This window comes from Heptranchias perlo, unplaced genomic scaffold, assembly GCF_035084215.1.
Source record: "Heptranchias perlo isolate sHepPer1 unplaced genomic scaffold, sHepPer1.hap1 HAP1_SCAFFOLD_47, whole genome shotgun sequence".
NCBI lineage: Eukaryota > Metazoa > Chordata > Chondrichthyes > Hexanchiformes > Hexanchidae > Heptranchias > Heptranchias perlo.
The window spans coordinates 507,864-524,934 of NW_027139484.1; the positions used below are offsets into that span (position 1 = coordinate 507,864).

The following is a 17,071-nucleotide window of genomic DNA, read 5'->3' on the forward strand; positions in this document are numbered from 1 at the left end:
TTTGTTGTATCTGCATACTAACTTTTTGAGATTCTTGTACGAGGACCCCCAGGTCCCTCTGCACTTAAGAGTTCTGCAATCTCTCTCAATTTAAATAATATACTGCTCTTCTGTTCCTCCTGCCAAAGTGGGCAAGTTCACATTTTCCCACATTATACTCCAGCTGTCAATTTTTTGCCCACTCACTTAACCTATCTATATCCCTTTGCAGATTCCTTACGTCCTCTTCACAACTTACTTTCCTACCTTCATTTGTGTCATCAGCAAATTTAGCAACCATACATTCGGTCCCTTCATCCAAGTAATTAATACAGCATAATATCGAAACATTTAATTTCACAGTGAAGTCCAGTAACAGTCAGCGCATTCATCCAGAGTGAAGCAGAGAAGGAGATGTGAAAGAGGCAGCAGCAAACTCAGTTCAGTAACCAGACATCTGAAGCGGCGTCAGAAACACACATAATGAAATAATATTTCATAACAGTGATCACCAATAAATACATTGAAATCCAAGTTAAACTGAAACATATTATTGGGGATGGAAGACACGCGCTGCCTCCTTGTAAACACTGAGACCTTGATCTGTCTCATTATCAATCACTGAAAACACATTGATGAAAACATATTCCACGACAGGTTAGTTCAACAACAAGAAACTGTTATCAGCTCCTGATGGTCTCATATCAACTCTTAGCCCAGACACCTGATTGCAATACATTCAGTACAGAGAAAAATCCAGTGACAATGCCAGTGTTGGATATACAATGTTCATTACAGATATCTGGACTGTGATGGAATACTCTCCACTTGCCTGGATGAGTGCAGCTACAACAGCACTCAAAAAGCTCGACACCATCCAAGATAAAACAGCCCGCTTGATTGGCACCCTGTCCACCACCCTAAACATTCACTCGCTTCATCACCGGTGCACAGTGGCTGCAGTGTGTACCATCCACAGGATGCACTGCAGCAACTCGCCAAGGCTTCTTCGACAGCACCTCCAAAACCCGCGACCTCTACCACCGAGAAGGACAAGAGCAGCAGGCGCGTGGGAACAACACCACCTGCACGTTCCCCTCCAAGTCACACACCATCTTGACTTGGAAATATATCTCCGTTCCTTCATTGCCGCTGGGTCAAAATCCCCGCACTCCCTTCCTAACAGCACTGTGGGAGAACCTTCACCGCACGGACTGCAGCGGTTCAAGAAGGCGGCTCACCACCACCTTCTCAAGTGCAATTATGGATGGGCAATAAATGCCGGCCTCACCAGCGACGCCCACATCCCATGAACGAATATAGAAAAAAATGCATCTCCTACAAGATCCATTCCATCATTCAACCAACAAAACAGAACAGGTAACTGTTAAAATATGCAGGGTGAAGGAACAATTTTCCAAGTACAGCAGCAGAGGTAACACCGATTTACACCATTAACAGATGAGATAACGGCTTACCCGGAACACCAATGGCTGCAAGAACAGGATAATAAATGCGTGTTATCTGAAAAATTACTGGATATTCCATTTCTGTGAGAAGCACTGATTTCTGTTACCCTGGAAACCACAGCTCCAGCAGGCACTCTGAGCTGATCCATTCCAACAAGCCCTGATTTATACAGGGGATAAGTCTCCACTGACACGGTTATACTCCTGACCATTGCTATTAGTTGCAGTCAGTTTAACAAACACATTACATCAGCAGCTTTGACTCCGATGTAAATAATGTGGCGAATAAAACACAAACATCTCAAAGTCCAGCATATTATCTGAATCAGATCTCTCTCGGGAATAAAGTTTAAATCTGTTCTCATACAGGACTGATCCAATAATAATGCGCGGGTCCATTTACAGTTTTTATACAATTGTATTGACCATGTTCACTCCTGGTGGTTCATTCATAAATATTACCGATTCTCCGCAGTGTCGACTGAATCCAGGGACACAAGCAGACCCGTTTCACTCTGTTCCTTCAGTATCCCAGTTAAAATATGAATTGTGAGTCTCTGACACGGGGACAGTTAAAGGGCAGGTTGAGGATTGCAGCCCAGAAATGACTGTGGGTGATATTAGGGGACGGACACTGAACGTGTCCCATTGACATTCCTCTCTCCGCTATTTTACTGCAGATGTTTACCCGTTTATTCTACATTGGTTAACGGCTGCATTAAAATTGGTCCCGTGTAAAACCGAGCTGAGCTCATGACCCGATTTGACCTCCATCACAAAGGCCCCGTGATTCCATCACCCGTCTCCATTCCTTCCTCAGCCCATTGCCATTGAAACCTTCATCAAGGCCTCTGTCCCCTCCAGACTCCATTCCTCCAATTCACTCCTGACCGGCCACACAACCTCCACCTTCCATAAACGTGAGCTCGTCCAAGGCTCTGTTGTCCGTGTCCAACCAGCACCATGTACTGCTCGGCCTCACTGACCCTCACTGGCTCCTCGTTCCATATCCCTTAAATTTAAAATCCTCATCCTTGGGTTTAAAACCCTCCATAGCCCACCCATCCCCGTCTCCATACCTACAGACAACTCACCCGTCGCCTCTTCAATCATCGGACACTGGTCTCTTTTGCTGGGACTTCCCTCACTTGGTTCCATTCACCTATCTGATCAGAGCCAGGAGAAGCTTCTCTTCTCAACCCAAGACCATTATCTCTGATGTTTCTAAAGGTTCAGTCCTTGGCTCCCTCCTCTTCATAAGAACATAAGAACAAAAGAAATAGGAGCAAGAGTAGTCCAATCGGCCCCTCGAGCCTGCTCCGCCATTCAATAAGATCATCGCTGATCTGATCCTAACCTCAAATCTAAATTCATGTCCAATTTCCTGCCCGCTCCCCGTAACCCCTAATTCCATTTACTTCTAGGAAACGGTCTATTTCTGTTTTAAATTTATTTAATGATGTAGATTCCACAGCTTCCTGGGACAGCAAATCCCACAGACCTACTACCCTCTGAGTGAAGAAGTTTCTCCTCATCTCAGTTTTGAAAGCGCAGCCTCTTATTCTAAGATTATGCCCCCTAGTTCTAGTTTCACCGATCCTTGGGAACATCCTTACCGCATCCACCCTATCAAGCCCCTTCATAATCTTATATGTTTCAATAAGATCGCCTCTCATTCTTCTGAACTCCAATGAGTAGAGTCCCAATCTACTCAACCTCTCCTCATATGTCCACCTCCTCATCCCCGGGATTAACCGAGTGAACCTTCTTTGTACTGCCTCGAGAGCAAGTATGTCTTTTCTTAAGTATGGAGACCAAAACTGTATGCAGTATTCCAGGTGAGGTCTCACCAATACCTTATATAACTGCAGCAATACCTCCCTGTTTCTATATTCTATCCCCCGAGCAATAAAAGCCAACATTCCGTTGGCCTTCTTGATCACCTGCTGCACCTGCAAACTAACTTTTTGATTTTCTTGCACTAGGACCCCCAGATCCCTTTGCACTGCAGTGCTTTCCAGTTTCTCGCCTTTAAGATAACAACTTGCTCTCTGATTTTTCCTGCCAATGTGCATAACCTCACATTTTCCAATATTGTATTGCATCTGCCAAATCTCCGCCCACTCACCCAGCCTGTCTATATCCCCTTGTAGGTTTTTATGTGCTCCTCGCTCTCTACTTTCCCCCCCATCTTTGTATCATCTGCAAACTTTGATATGTTACACTTGGTCCCCTCCTACAAATCGTTAATATAGATTACAAAGAGTTGGGGACCCAGCACCGACCCCTGCAGAACACCACTGGCTACTGGTTGCCAGTCCGAGAATGAACCGTTTATCCCAACTCTCTGCTTCCTGTTGGATAACCAATCCTCCACCCATGCCAGAATATTACCCCCAATCCAGTGATTCTTTACCTTGAGCAATAATCTTTTATGTGGCACCTTATCGAATGCCTTCTGGAAGTCGAAATACACTACGTCCACTGGTTCCCCTTTATCCACCCTGCACGTTATGTCCTCAAAGAACTGATGCAAATTTGTCAGACATGACTTCCCCTTCGTAAAGCCATGCTGACTTTGTCCTATTAAATTATGTTTATCCAAATGTTCAGCTGCTGTCTCCTTGATAATAGATTGCAGAATTTTACCCACCACAGATGTTAGGCTAACTGGTCTATAATTTCCAGCCTTCTGCCTGATACCCTTTTTAAATAAGGGTGTTACATTAGCAGTTTTCCAATCTGCCGGGACCTTTGCCGAGTCCAGAGAATTTTGGAAAATTATTACCAAAGCATCCACAATCCCTACTGTCACTTCCCTCAAGAGCCTCGGATGTAAGCCATCACGTCCAGGGGATTCATCCGCCTTGCGTCCCATTATTTTACTGAGTACCGATTCCTTAGTGATTTTAATCGTATTTAGCTCCCCCCCCCCCCTCGAGCCCCCTGTTTGTCCAGTGTTTGGATATTCTTAGTACATGCTTCCTCATCGACATGCTGCCCTTTGGTGACACAGTACGCAGACATGGACCAGCTTTCAGATGGACGCTGACAAAACCACTGCCTCTCTTGACCCTTCCAATATCCTTGTGTTGTCAGGCCCACATTCTGTTTTAGATGAGCCACAATTCACTCAAGTTAAAAATTGGGAAGTCATGATCTTTGGCCCCAAAATCCCCACATCCTTGCCAGGAATTCCATCCCCATCCCTGGCTTTTTGATTGGTGAGTTGCTCACCAACCACCGAAGCCCTTACTGACCTGTATTGGATTCCAGTCTCCTAAGCCTGTAATTTATTTATATTCTTTCTTACACTTAATTGAATCAGGGCATCACCCCTCCCTATCTCTGTAAACTCCCCAGTCCGACAGCCCCTCCCAAACACTCTACTCCTCCACCTCTGGCCACTTGTGCATCCGCAGTCCATTTGTCCTATTTTTGAAAGCCGTGCCTTCAGCCATGGCCACGCTCCTGAATGCCCTCCCGAAGCCCCTCCATCGCCCTCTCCTCCTTTCAGGTGTCAGACGTGGCTCAGTGTTCGCAGTCTCATCTGTGAGTTAGAAAGCTGTGCATTGAAGTCCAATTCCAGAGATTTGAACACATAATCCGGGCTGACATTGCAGTGCAGTACTGAGGGGCCACCAGTGCAGGTTAGTAGTGAGGTCGTGGTGCACTGTCGGAAAGTCACGACTGAGGGAGTGTAATACTGTCAGAGGCTCAGTACTGAAGGAGTGCTGCATTGTCGGGCAGTCAGTACCGAGGGAATGTTGCAATGTCGGATGGTCAGTATTGAGGGAGTGCTGCATTGTAGGAGGGTCAGTACTGTGGGAGTTTTGAACTGTGGGAGAGTCAGTACTGAGGAAGTGCTGCACTGTCGGAGGGTCAGTACTGAGGAAGTGTTGCACTGTCGGAGGGTCAGTACTGAGGAAGTGCTGCACTGTCGGAGGGTCAGTACTGAGGAAGTGTTGCACTGTCGGATAGTAAGTACTAAGGAAGTGCTGCACTGTCGGAGAGACAGTACTAAGGAAGTGATGCACTGTCAGAGACTCAGTACTGAGGGACTGGCACTCTGTTGGATGGTCAGTGCTGCGGGATCTCAGTACTGTTGAGGATCAGTACTGAGGGAGTGCTACACTGTCGGAGGTTTCGTACTGAGGGAGTGGTACATTGTCGGAGGGTTAATACTGAAGGAGTGCTACACTGTCGGAGGCTTCATACTGAAGGAGTGCTACACTGTCGGAGGCTTCGCACTGAGGGAGTGCTACAGTGTCGGAGGGTTAGTACTGAAGGAGTGCTACACTGTCGGAGGCTCAGTATTGAGGGAGTTTTGCACTGACGGAGAGTCAGTACTGAGGAAGTGTTGCACTGTTGGAGAGTCAGTACTGAGGAACTGTTGCACTGTTGAGTGGTCAGTACTGAGGGAGTGGCACTCTGTTGGATGGTCAGTGCTGCGGGAGCTCGGTACTGTTGGAGGGGCAGTACTGTGGGAGCGCTGTACTGTCGGAGGTGCCAACAGTAGGATACGTTAAATCGAGGGCCCATCTACCCTCTCAGATAGATGTAAAAGATCCCATAGCAATATTCGAAAAAGTGCAGGGGAGTTCATTCCGGTGTCCTGGCAAATATTTATCCCTCAACCAACATTACTGCAGCCGATTTTCTGGACATTTATCTCATTGCAGTGTGTGGGATGTTGCTGTGTGCCAATTGTCTGTCACGTTTCCTACATTACCACAGTGACTACACTTCACAATGTTCTTCATTGACTGTTCTGGGCGTCCTGACACCTTGAATAGCGCATTATAAAGGCAAGTTCTTTCCTTCTTTCAGACCTTTCATGAAACCTATTTCTTGCTTCAAGCTTTTGTCATCCCTCCTAATATCACCTTCTTCGGCCGGGGGTCCATTTTTGTCCTTCAGACATCGAAATTCTACTCTTGAAAACCAATCTTAACCCCTCCTACTCTCCATTTACTTCTCTTCCTTTAAACACCCTCCTTAAAACCACTCTTTCACCAGTCCTCCTGATATATTGTTACTCCTTTTACTTCTCCGTGAATCCCCTTGGGAATGTTTATTAAATAAAGGGCGGACTGTGAATTATTTTTTATTTTTGTATTCGTTCGTGGGATGTGGGCGTCGCTGGAAAGGCCAGCATTTATTGCCCATCCCTAATTGCCCTTGAGAAAGTTGTGGTGAGCCGCCTTCTTGAACCGCAGCAGACCGTGTGGTGAAAGTTCTCACTCCCACAGTGCTATTAGTTAGGGAGTTTCAGGATTTTGACCCAGCGACGATGAAGGGACGGCGATAAATTTCCAAGTCGGGATGGTGTGTGACTTGGAGGGGAACGTGCAGGTGGTGTTGTTCCCATGTGCCAACTGTCCTTGTCCTTCCAGATGGACGAGGTCGCGGGTTTAAGAGATGCTGTCGAAAAAGCCTTGGGGTGTTGCTGCAGTGCATCCAGTGGATGGTACACACTGCAGCCACAATTCGCCGGTGGTGAATGGAGTGAATGTTTGGGGTGGTGGATGGGGTACCAATCAAGCGGGCTTCTTTGTCCTGGATGGTGTCGAGCTTCCTGAGTGTTGTTGGAGCTGCACTCATCCAGGCAAGTGGAGAGTATTCCATTACACTCCTGACTTGTGCTTTGTAGCTGATGGAAATGCTTTGGGGAGTTAGGAGGTGAGTCACTCGCCGCAGATTACCCAGCCTCTGACCTGCTCTTGTAGCCACAGCATTTAGGTGGCTGGTCCAGTTCAGTTCCTGGTCAATGGTGACCCCCAGGATGTTGATGGTGGGGGATTCGGCGATGGTAATGCTGTCGAATGTTAAGGGGAGGTGGTTAGACTCTCTCTTGTTCGAGATGGTCATTGTCCGGCAGTTGTCTGACGCAAATGTTACTGCCACTTATGAGCCCAAGCCTGGATGTTGTCCAGTTCTTGCTGCATGCAGGCATGGACCGCTTCACGATCTGAGGGGTTGCGAATGGAACTGAACACTGCGCAATCATCAGCGAACATCCCCATTTCTGAATTTACGATGGAGGGAATGTCATTGATGAACCAGCTGAAGATGGTTGGGCCTTGGACATTGCCCTGAGGAACTCCTGCTGCATTGTCCTGGGGCTGAGATGATTGGCCTCCAACAACCACTGCCATCTTCCCTTGTGCTAGGTATGACTCCAGCCACGGGAGAGTTTACCCCCTGATTCCCATTGACTTCAATTTTACCATTGCTCCTTGGTGTCACACTCGGTCAAATGCTGCCTTGATGTCAAGGGCAATCACTCTCACCTCACCTCTCGAATTCAACTCATTTGTTTGCACCAAGGCTGTAATGAGGTCTGGAGCCGAGTGGTCCTGACGGAACCCAAACTGAGCATCGGTGAGCAGGTTATTGGTGAGTAAATGCCGCTTGATAGCACTGTCACCGACACCTTCCATCACTTTGCTGATGATTGAGAGTAGACTGATGGGGCGGTAATTGGCCGGATTGGATTTGTCCTGCTTTTTGTGGACAGGACATACGTCGGCAATTTTCCACATTGTCGGGTAGATGCCAGTGTTGTAGCTGTACTGGAACAGCTTGGCTGAGGCGCAGCTGGTTCTGGAGCACAAGTCTTCAGCACTACAGTCGGGATGTTGTCGGGGCCCATAGCCTTTGCTGTATCCAGTGCACTCAGCCGTTTCTTGATATCAATTGGAGTGAATCGAATTGGCTGAAGACTGGCTTCTGTGATGGTGGGGATATCGGGAGGAGGATGTGATGGATCATCGAATCGGCACTTCTGGCTGAAAATGGTTGCAAACGCTTCAGACTTGTCTTTTGGACTCATGTGCTGGACTCCGCCATCATTGAGAATGGGGATGTTTGCAGAGCATCCTCCTCCCGTTAGTTGTTTCAGTGTCCACCACCATTGACGACTGGATGTGACAGGACTGCAGAGCTTTGATCTGATCCGTTGGTTGTGGAATCGTTTCGCTCTATCTATAGCATGTTGATTCCGCTGTTTAGCATTCACGTAGTCCTGAGTTGTAGCTTCACCAGGTTGGCACCTCATTTTTAGGGACTCTCAGTGCTGCTCCTGGCATGCTCTTCTCCACTCCTCATTGAACCAGGGTTGATCCCCTGGTTTGTTGGTAATGGTAGAGTGAGGAATATGGCGGGCCATGAGGTTACAAATTGTGCTGGAATACAATTCTGCTGCTGCTGATGGCCCACAGTGCCTCCTGGATGCCCAGTTTTGAGCTGCTCGATCTGTTCTGAATCGATCCCATTTAGTACGGTGATAGTGCCACACAACACGTTGAATGGTGTCCTCAGTGCGAAGATGGGACTTCATCTCCACGAGGACTGTGCGGTGGTCACTCTTACCAACACTGTCCTGGACAGATGCATTTGCGACAGATAGATTGGTGAGGACGAGGTCAAGTCAGTTTTTCCCTCTTGTTGGTTCGCTCACCACCTGCTGCAGGCTCAGTCTCGCAGCTATGTCCTTCAGGACTCAGCCAGTAGTGGTGCTACCGAGCCACTCTTTGGTGATGGACATTCAAGTCCCCCACCCAGAGTACATTTTGTGCCCTTGCTGCCCTCAGTGCTTCCTCCAAGTGGTGCTCAACATGGAGGAGGATGGTAAGCGGTAATCAGCAGGAGATTCCCTTGCACCATGTTTGACCTGATGCCATGAGATTTCATGGGGTCCAGAGGCAATGTTGAGGACTCTCAGGGACACTCCCTCCTGACTGTATATCACTGTACCACCACCTCTGGTGGGTCAGGACAAACCCAGGGATTGTGATGGAAGAGTCTGTGACGTTGGCTGAAAGATCTGATTCTGGCAAAATCAGGATGTTGCCTGACTAGTCTGTGGGACAGCTCTACCAATTTCGGCACAAGTCCCCAGATGTTGGTGAGGAGGAGTTTGCAGGGACGACTGGGCTTGCTTTGCCGTTGTCTTGTCCTTTGCCAGGTGGTCCGTCCGGTTTTATTCTTATTATGACTTTTCGTAGCGAGATTTTGCAACTGAGTGGCTTGCTCGGCCATTTCAGAGAGCAATTCAGAATCAACCACATTGCTGTGGGTCTGGAGTCATATATTGGGCAGACCGTGCAAGGATGGCAGGTTTCCTTCCCTAAAGGGCATTATTAAACCAGATGGATTTTTACGACAATCCGGTAGTTTCATGGTCACCATTATTGATACTAGTATTTTAATTCCAGATTTTTATTTAATTAATTGAATTTAAATTCACCAGTTGCCGTGGTGGGATTTGAACTCATACTGCTAGATTTTTAGTTCAGTAACAGAACCACGATGCTGCTGTACCCTTTTAACATGGTTACCAGTTTACAGGGAATAAAGTTAGAATTAATTAGTTAAATTGAACGTGGTGACCTATGTACAGGGAATAAAGTTGGAGTTAATTGTTAAATTGACAGTGAATAAATTTAAAGATAACTGTTAAATTGAACATGTTAACCAGTATACAGGAAACAATTTTCCAGATATTTGTTAAACTGAACATGGTAAGCAGTATACGGGGGTTAAATTTCCAGGTAATTGTTAAATTGACCATGATGACTCGTATACCGGAAAGAAAGTTACAATTAATTAGTTAAATGGAACATGGTAACCAGTATACAGGGAATAAAGTTACATCTAATTGTTATATTGAATATGGCAACCAGTACGCAGAAAATAAAATAACAGTTAATTGTTAAATTGAACATGGTAAAAAGTATACTGGCAATAAAATTGCACTTAATTGATAAATTGAACATGGTAACCAGTATACTGGGAAAAAAAGTTGCAATTAATCAGTTAAATTCAACATGGTAAGCAGTGGACAGGAAATAAAGTTACAGATAATTAGTTAAATTGAACATGGTCACCAGGATACACGGAAAAATGTTACAGATATTTTTTAAATTGAACATAGTAACCAATTTACAGGGAATAACGTTACAGGTATTTGTTCAATTGACATGGCAACCAATATACAGAGAATAAAGTTCGAGCTAATTGTTAAATTGATCATGGCAATCAGTATGCAGGGAATAAAGTTACAGTTAATTGTTAAATTGATCATGGCAACAAGTATACGGGGAATAAAGTTACAGTTAATTAGTTGAATTGGACATGGTAACCAGTATGCAGGGAATAAAGTTACAGTTAATTGTTAAATTGGACATGTTAACCAGTATACAGGGAATAAAGTTACAGTCATTTGTTCAATTGTGATGGCAACCGGTATTCAGGGAATAAAGTTCGAGCTAATTGTTAAATTGATCAGGGCAATCAGTTTACAGGGAATAAAGCTACAGTTAATTAGTTGAATTGGACATGGTAACCAGTATACAGGGAGTAAATTTACAGGATTTTTTTGGATTGAACATGATAACCGGAATATAGGTAAAAAAGTTACAGTTAATTATTAAATTGAACATGGTAACCAGGATACAGGGAATACATTTACAATAGTTAGGTAAATTAAAAATGGTAACTAGTATAGAGGAAATATAGTTACAGTTAATTGTTAAATTGAACATGGTAACCTGTATACAGAGAATAAAGTTACAATTAGTCCTTAAATTCAACAAGGTTACCTGTGTACAGGGAATAAAGTTAAAAATAATGGTTAAATTGGACACGGTGACCAGTATACAGGGAATAAAGACACAGTTAATTGTTAAATTGAACATGGTAACCAGTATACAGGGAATAACGTTACAGTCATTTGTTGAATTGTGATGGCAACCGGTATTCAGGGAATAAAGTTCTAGTTAATTGTTAAATTGATCATGGCAATCAGTATAGAGGGAATAAAGTTAAAGTTAATTAGTTCAATTGGACATGGTAACCATTATACAGGAAACAAAGTTAGAGTTAATTATTGGAATTTAAAATGGTAACCAGTATACAATGGACAACGTTACAGCAAATTAGTTAATTTGGACATGGTAACCAGTATACAGGGAATCAATTTACAATTAATTGTTAAATTGGACCTGGTAACCAGTATACTGGGAATAATGTTACAGTTAATTGTTAAATTGAACATGGTAGCAAGTATACAAGGAATAATGTTACAGATAATTAGTTGAATTGAAAACGGTAACCAGTATACAGGGATGTGGCTAGTGGAGTCCCGCAGGGATCTGTCTTGGGGGCCTCAATTTTTCAAAATAGTTATTAACGACTTAGATGAAGGCATAGAAAGTCTCATATGTAAGTTTGCCGATGACACAAAGATTGGTGGCATTGTAAGCAGTGCAGATGAAAACATAAAATTAAAAAGCGAATTTGATAGATTAGGTGAATGGGCAAAACTGCGGCAAATGGAATTCAATGTAGACAATTGTGAGGTCATCCACTTTGGATCAAAAAAGGATGGAACAGAGTAGTTTCTAAATGGTAAAAAGTTAAAAACAGTGGATGTCCAATGAGACCTAGGGGTTCAGGTACATAGATCATTGAAGTGTCATGAACAGGTACAGAAAATAATCAATAAGGCTAATGAAATGCTGACCTTTATATCTAAAGGACTAGAGTACAAGGGGGCAGAAGTTATGCTGCAGCTATACAAAACCCTGGTTAGACCGCACCTGTGAGTAGTTCTGGGCACCGCACCTTCAGAAGGACATATTAGCCTTGGAGGGAGTGCAGCGTAGGTTTACTCTCATGACACCCGGACTTCAAGGGTTGAATTACGAAGATAGATTACACAAATTGGGGTTGTATTCACTGGAGTTTAGAAGGTTAAGGGATAATCTGATCGATGTTTATGAGATATTAAGGGGAACGGATAGGGTGGATAGAGAGAAACTATTTCCGCGTGTCGGGGATTCTCGGAGTCAGGAGCACAGTCTAAAAATTCGAGCCAGAAATTTCAGGAGCGAGATTAGAAACATTTCTACACACAGACGTGGGAGAAGTTTGGAACTCACTTCCACAAACGGCAATTGATACTGGCTCAATTGCGAAATTATATCTGAGTTTGATAGCTTTTTGGCAATCAAACGTATTAAGGGATATGGGCCAAAGGCAGGTATATGGAGTTAGATCACAGATCAGCCATGATCTTCTCAAACGGCGGAGCAGGCACGAGGGGCTGAATGGCCTACTCCTGTTCCTATGTTCTTATGATATTATTTATACAGAATTCCGACAGGCATTTGATAAGTTTCCACACAAGAGACTGTTGGCAAAAATGAAAGCGCATGGAACTTGAGGCAAAGTATTGACATGGGTAGAGAATTGGTTCGGAGATAGGAGACAGAGAGTAGTGATAATGGGTACATACTCCAAATGGCAGCATGGGACCAGTGGTGTCCCCCAGGGATCTGTAACTGGGGTCTCAGCTTGTTACCATATTTATCAATGTCTTTGATGAAGGAACAGACAGTCGTATATCCAAGTTTGCTGATGACACTAAGTTAGGTGGTACAGTAAGTAGTGTGGATGAAAGTGGAAAGTTGCAAAGGGACATTGATAGATTAAGTGAGTGGGCAAAACTATGGTAGATGGAGTTCAATGTTGGGTAAACCACGTTGGAACTATGGTCAGGATATTTTCCAAATGGTAAGAAGCTAGGAACTGTGGAGAAGCAGAGAGAATTAACGGTTCATTTACATAAATCAGTAAAAGCTGACTGACGGGTCCAAAAATAATTTAAAAGGCTAACGGAATGATAGCCTTTATCTCAGGGGGCTGGAATATAAAGAAGTGGAAGTTATGTTCCAGTTATACAAAGCTCTGGTTAGACTGCGTCTGGAGTAACTGCGTTCAGTTTTGGACACTGCACCTCAGGAAGGATAGATTGGCCTTGGAGGGGGTGCAGAGCAGATTCACCAGAATGTTACCGGGGCTAAAAAGGTTAAATTATGAGGACAGTCTGCATAGATTGGGCTCGTATTCCCTCGAGTATAGAAGATTGAGGGGGGGTCTGAGCGAGGTGTTTAACATGTTTAAATGATTCGATAGAATAGAGAGAGAGAATCAATTTCCTCTGGGGAATCAAGAACGAGGGGACATCACCTTAAAATTAGAACCATGCCATTCAGTTTCGAAATCAGGGAGCACTTTTTTTACACAAAGGGCAGTGGAAGTCTGGAACTCTGTCCCCAAAAGGCTGTGGATGCTGGGGGTCAATTGAAGCTTTCAAGACTGAGATGGATAGATTTCTGTTGGGTAAGGGTATCGAGGGATAGGGAGTAAAGGAGGGTAAATGGATTTCAGGTAAAGATCATCTCTCATCGAATTGAAAGGCGGAACAGGTTCAAGGGGCTGAATGGCCTCCTCCTGTTCCCAATGGAAATGTTCAGAATATGCTTTGTTGAGGCTGTGACGTCAGGGTCAAACCCCTGTCCAAAAAAGGCAGGCCACATTTGGGAGTTTAATAACTTTGAAATGAACATTTTTCTTTTGTGACTTGTGCAACTTCGATCAATTGAATAGTTATGAAAGAGAATCAATGCAGTCATTTGAACTTCTGGCTGATAACCCAAACAGAGGTTTCTGCATTGTAGCAGTTATCACGTTTGCTTTATACGTGGAAAGTCCCTGGTTCAATCCTGAACAGAAACATTATGTTGGGGCAAATTTATTTTTTCTCTGTGAAATAGCCGGTCTGTTAAATTTAACACAAATTCGTGGTCTCACGAGCACTGAACATTTTAAACCGAGCCCTTAAAAATACAGTGTGTAAAATGAGAAGGGATAAAAAGTTCATCGCACAAAAGAAATTATTAAAGTTTTCCAACTTCCCTCAGTCGCCTTTCATTCTGCAAAATAACGTTATCGGTTAATTAATGGTGATGAAAACAATGATTGTTTTTTTTTCTTCCCACAGACTTTGAGTCAGTTCATGCGATGAATACAACAAGTGTTCAAAAGTTGCTTCCCTGACCGGGAATCGAACCCGGGCCGCGGCGGTGAAAGCGCCGAATCCTAACCACTAGACCACCAGGGAGCGCTGTTGGTTGGTTTATCAGATGTAATATGGATTTCCCTTTCTCTGTGATTCAGCTTTTAATTATTTTTAGCTCCTGATTGCGGATATTCCCGTGATTAAATAGGAATAAAGTACAATATGCTCAGGAAAACCCGGGGAGGTGGCATCCCGCTCACCGAGCCTTTCCAGCATCATTTATCTTACCAAGCACTGGAGTGAGTGAAACTTTCTCCGGGGGGGTCTCAATGTGGAAAGGGTGGCGAGTGAAGGAGCTATTTGTAAGTCAGGATGGCCGAGCGGTCGAAGGCGCTGCGTTCAGGTCGCAGTCTCCTTTGGAGGCGTGGGTTCGAATCCCACTTCTGACATGAGTTATTTTGACTCCGATTTTATTTGTTGCTGGAGCTGCGGTTGATTTTTCGGCCCAGTTGATTTGCTCTTCCCGCAAAAAGCAACAAGGTCTCGATGCACGGCACGTTTTGCAGCCCACCGGCTCATCCCCAAAACGAGCTTTAAACGAAAATATGCTTTAAACACAAGGCAACAACTATGGAGAGAACAGACACTCGGGGAAATGTACCATAGCAACAGGAGAGGGCCATTCAGCCCCTCGAGTCCGCTCCGCCATTTGATAAGATCATCGTTGACCTGTGATCTAACTCCACATACCTGCCTTTGGCCCATATTCCTTAATACCTTCTGTTGGCAAAAAGCTATCGATCTCAGATTTTAAAATTGCAATTAAGCAAACATCAATTGCCGTTAGGGGAAAAAAGTTCCAAAATTCTTCCACCCTTTGTGTGTCGAAGTGTTTTCTAATCTCACTCCTGAAAGATCTGGCTCTAATTTTTAGACTGTGCCCCCAAGTCCTAGAATCCCCAACCAGCGGAAATAGTTTCTCTCTATCCAGAAAATGTCAATGACACATTCAACGAAAGGTGCAGTTCACGAAGGCGGCTCACCAGCACCTTCTCAAGAGCAATTAGGTTCTGGGCAATAAATGCTGACCTTGCCATTGACACCCACATCCCATGATTGAAGACAAAAAAAAGTCGCCTGCATGGCCGACTAATTTCCTGCTGCTAAACGACGGGAAGAATGAAACCATCGGCTTCAGTCCTTTGAACGAACTGTATACACTTGCCGTCGAGCTCAATCCCCACTTGGTCCTCTGCCCCGAATATCCACTGCATCAGAAAATCCTCCGTAACATCGAATCACAGCATGAAAACATCATAGAAGGAGGCCATTCGGCCCATCGTGCCTGTGCCAACTCTTTGAAAGAGCTATCCAATTGGACCTACTCCCCTTCCCTTTCCCCATAGCACTGCAAAATTTTCCCCTTCAAGTATTCATCCAGTTCCCCTTTGAATGTTATTATTGAATCTGTTTCCACCACCGTTTCAGGCAGCGCATTCCAGATCATGTCAAGTCGCTGCGTAAAAAAAAAATCTCCTCATCTCACCTCTGTTGCCAATTACCTTAAATCTGTGTCCTCTGGTTACCATCCTTTCTGGCACTGGAAATAGTTTCTCCTGATTTATTCTATCAAAACCGTTCATGATTTCAAACACCTCTGTTAAATCTCCCCTCAACCGTCTCTGCTCAAAGGAGAACAACCCCAGCTTCTCCAGTCTCTCCACCTCACTGAAGTCCCTCATCCCTGGCACCATTCTAGTAAATCACCTCTGCGCCCTCTCCAAGGCCTTGACATTCTTCCTAAAGTGTGGCGGGCAGAATTGTGTGGTGGCCAGCTGGGGCCTAACCAGTGATTTATAAAGGTTTAGCATAAGTTCCTTGCTTTTGTACTCTATGCCTCCTATTAATTAAGTCAACGATTCCTAACACTTTTTTTTCCTCAAACTATTCAACTTGTCCTGCCAACTTCAAAGATTTGTGTACGTATAGCCCCAGGTCTCTCTGTTCCCGCATCCCCTTTAAAACTGCACCATTTAGTTTAAAGAGCTGGTAAAGAGTTGGCACAGGCACGAAGGGCCGAACGGCCTCCTGTGATTCTATGATTCTTTCTTTTTGATTACACCTCTATGAAGCGCTTTGGGATATGCCCCAGAAGTGGAAGTCAGCAGTTCACTTTCTCCATTAACACTTCCATCTGACCTGGGCTGGATTAAATAGATGTTTTCGGGGTGTAATGGTTATCATGTTGGCTTCACACACGAAAAACTCCCGGTTTAATCCCGGGTCAGAAACAATTTGCTGTAACTTGCTCCACACAAACTTCCAGGCGCAAGCTTTCTCTCGTGTAAATTGGGCTGCAATCCTTTCACATTCAACAACGGCTGCACCAGATTCCTGGTCTCATCACCACTGAACACTTTTAAGCAGAATCCTAAAATAAAGTGCGTAAAATGAGAAGGGATGAAAGTCAGAACAGTTAGCGTAGTTTCGACAGTCACTCGGCAAACTTGTTAGCATTTCGTTCAGTGCGAAACAGAAAGTTGTGGGTTTATTAATTGTAATTATAAGAATCATCTCAGAGACTTGAAACAGTTTCTCCTTGTTTGCTCTATCAAAACATTTCATAATTTTGAACACCTCTATCAAATCTCCCCTTAACCTTCTCTGCTCTAAGGGGATAATCCCAGCTTCTCCATTCTCGCCACATAACTGAAGTCCCTCATCCCTGTTAACATTCTAGTAAATCTCCTCTGCA

General features: G+C 44.4%; 2 non-coding genes across 2 annotated transcripts; one reads left to right on the forward strand and one right to left on the reverse strand.

Annotated features, from left to right (window-relative positions):
• Positions 1-14,346: 14,346 nt before the first annotated feature.
• Positions 14,347-14,418, reverse strand: trnae-uuc (transfer RNA glutamic acid (anticodon UUC)). The gene has a single exon. It is a non-coding gene; the product is annotated as a tRNA-Glu (tRNA).
• A 264-nt stretch (positions 14,419-14,682) lies between these two features.
• trnal-cag (transfer RNA leucine (anticodon CAG)) lies at positions 14,683-14,765 on the forward strand. The gene has a single exon. It is a non-coding gene; the product is annotated as a tRNA-Leu (tRNA).
• Positions 14,766-17,071: the final 2,306 nt, after the last annotated feature.